We start from the raw sequence: 3,630 nt of genomic DNA, 5'->3' as shown, positions 1-3,630 counted from the left end.
TATATATATATATATATATAAAAGACCAGGCTTATTGGTGTGATAGAGTCTGGTGGAACCTCTGAGACTATGGCCTTTAGTCACCCTTCAAGCCTGGATCTGAACTCACCCCCATGGCTCAATTTTAAGCCAAACAATAGAGAGGCCCATAAGGTGAATGAATAATAACACTAGAGATGTACATACTCCATAGGACAACCAAGCTATGAGATCAAAAAGGTAACATTTGCCAGGGATAAAGCTCAGAAGCAGGAAGGGATAGGAAAGAGGATGAATGAAAATGGTAAACACACTGTGGAAATGGGAGGAGTACTGTTACATCATGGAGCCTGCAATCGGTGTCACAGAGCAAAATGTGTATAAATTATTCACGGAGAACCAATTTGCTCTGTAAACGTCCACCCAAATCCCAATAAAAATTTTTTTTTACAAAAAGATTGAGAGAAGGTAATATAACACAAGTGAAAATAATGGCTCAGTTAGCCTAGTACTGTGTCTCTGATAGTATTGCCCAGCCATGTTATTTCTAGGAACAGAAGATAGAAAGACCTAAAAATAGAGGGTTCCACAAATCCACTGCAAAGGACCTCTTTAAAATTAAAAAACAAAGATGTCATTTTGATGCACCTTCCCCAAGCTATGGTATTTTCAATCACCTTATATGCATACAAAAGTTGAACAATGGAAAACGAAGGAAAAAAAAAATGAATTTATACATTTGAATTATGGCATTGGTGAAGTAAATTGAAAATACTATGGATTGCCAGAAATATGAACAAATTTATCTTGGAGGAAGCCCAGCCATTTCTAGTGTTTCCATGAAAGAGTTAGATGGGTACAAGATCAGCTTCAGACCATAGGCATCTATGGCAGTGTCTTCTGACATACATCCCTTCTCAGTTGTGGTTAACCAAAACTTATGATGGTGTGTTGCTAGAGGTAGATCTCAATCAATAGGCCCAGCTGCATGTAGCAGAAGAGTCAAACAGTGTGGTAAAACAAAATGGAGATGGCAAGGGTCAGAATGAAGTGTAGCCAAGGAGGTAGAAAAATGTGTCTGGTTTAGAATGGGTTATTATTTTTCATGGTTCAGTATCTTCTAGCCTATATTTCCCTGGCCTGTCTTCAGCAATCCTTGTCTGTCATTCTCCATTTTGTGGGCTTATTTTTTCCTAGCCTTTTCCACATTATTCTCTATAGGGATTGGATTGGGCAGGTGAAAAATCTGAGACAATCAAGTATAGTCTTTAAATGCTGCCCCACAAATGTTGTATTTCATTTCTTTTCTTTCATGGCATACTTCATGGGAAGAAAGTAAAATATGAATGATATACTAGGAGCATGGCTTTTACATGTGGTCCTGTGTTGTCTCTGAGCCAGCTATAGGAGAGTGTTTTTTAGAATGAATTCAACTACTTCCTTTCTAGGTTCTATCTTATGCATCCATAACCACTGCTGTTTTAGGTGCGGTTGAGTCATCTCCGACTCATAGCAGTCTTATGTACAGCAGAATGAAACACTGCCTAGTCCTGTGCTACCCTGATGATCCTTGCTATACCTGAGCCCACCGTTGCAGCCACTGTGTCAATCCACTTTGTTGAGTGCCTTCCCCTTTTTCATTGACCCTACACTTTATCAATCATGATATCCTTCTCCAGAGAATGGTCCCTTCTAAAAACATGACCAAAGTAGATGAGACAAAGTCTGGCCATTATCACTTCCATGGAGCATTCTGGCTGTACTTCTTCCAGGACAGATTTGTTAGTTCTTTTAGCAGTCCAGGGTACTTTCAGTATTCTTCTCCAACACCACAACTCAAAAGCATCAACTCTTCTTCTGTCTTCCTTATTCATTGTCAGCTGTCACACGCATAGTAGGTGATTAAAAATACCATGGCTTGAGTTAGGTACACCCTAGTATTCAAGGAGACATCTTTGCTCTTCAGCACGTGAAACAGGTCTTTGGCAGCAGATTTGCCCAATGCAATACTTTGTCTGATGTCTTGACTGCTACTTTCCTTGGTGTTGATTGTAGAACCAAGTAATACGAAGAAGTCTTTGACAACTTCAGTCTTTTCTCCATTTATCATGATGCTGCTTATAACCATTGGCTAGCATAACTGCTAGCTGCTGAGTACAGTTTGTTTTCTCCCCTGGGAACAGGAAATTGCTTTAGGTTGAATTTTGGGTTTTGTAAGCTTTTCTGTCACTTTTTTTTTGTTTGTTTTAATAATGGACTGCTTGAGGCCACAGAAATATGCCACAGAATCTTCTAACTGTGCCATTGATATGATGAGCTTGATAGTTTTAGCTGTGTTGTGGAAGCTCATGAAATATTTATCCTGTGTTTCCAAGGTTTTTGCATCTGTGCCCTTAAGAAGGAGGATCATCTCCAGACAAGGACACTATAAGAAAGTAAAACTACAGGCCAGTATCTCATGAATATAGATGAAAAAAATCTTCAACAAAGTCTTCAATAGTGAGCAGAATCCAGGAATATATTAAAAATATCATGCACCATGACAAATGGGATTTATTTCAGGAATGCAGGGATGGTTTAACATTAGAAAATCAATTGGTATAATATACCACATCAGTAGAACAAAGAAAAAGAACCGTATGATCATCTCTATGGGTGCAGAAAAAAACATTTGATAAAATCCAAAACTCTTTCTTGATGAAAACCATAAGAAGATTGGAATAGAAGGGATATTCCTCAAAATGATTCAAGGCATATATGAAAAGCCAGCAGCCAACATTATACTTAACGGAGAAAGACTGAGAGCTTCCCCTTTGAAATCAGGAGCAAGACAAGGATGCCCACTCTCACCACTTTTATTCAATATTGTATTAGAAGTCTTAGCCAGAACAATAAGACAAGAAAAAAGAAATAAATGGTAACCATGTTGGAAAAGAAGTAAATTATCTTTATTTACAGATGATATGATCCCATATATGGAAAACCTCAAAGAGTCTGCAAGAAAACTCCTAGAGCTAATCAAGGAATTTAACAAAGTTGTAGACTACAAGGTTAAAAAATATACAACAGCAATGAGAAATCTAAAAGGGAAATTATGCAAACAATTCAATTTAAATAATATCTAAGAGAATAAAATACCTAAGAATAAATCTAACCGGGGATGTGAAGAACTTATAACAATGAAAACTATAAAATACTGCTGAAAGAGATTAAAGATTTGTATAAAGGGAAAGATGTTCCATGTTCATGGATTGGAAGACTTAATATTGTTAAGATGTCAATGTCACCCAAAGCAATCTATATATTCAACTCAGTCAGATCAAAGTTCCAACAGTCTTCTTAACAGAAGTAGAAAAACCAATCCTCAACTTTATATGGAATGGCAAGAGGACCTGAATAGTTAAAACAATATTGAAAGAGAAGAACAAATTGTGAAGACTCACACTTCCTGATTTTAAAATATACTATCAATTACAGTGTCATAGGCTGGGTTCTCTAGCAAAACCAATGAGGCTGAGAGAGAAAGAAAGAGAGACAGAGAGAGAAAGAGAAAGAGAGACAGAGAGAGAAAATTTATCTCAAGGAGATGATTCACGCAGTTGTAGAGATTGGCAAGTCCCAAGTCCATGGGTCAGATGTCAAGCTGGGGTC

This window comes from Orycteropus afer, unplaced genomic scaffold, assembly GCF_000298275.1.
Source record: "Orycteropus afer afer isolate SDZICR_OR568_19922 unplaced genomic scaffold, OryAfe1.0 scaffold00292, whole genome shotgun sequence".
In the NCBI taxonomy this organism is placed as follows: Eukaryota; Metazoa; Chordata; class Mammalia; order Tubulidentata; family Orycteropodidae; genus Orycteropus; species Orycteropus afer.
This window is presented reverse-complemented; position numbering follows the sequence as displayed.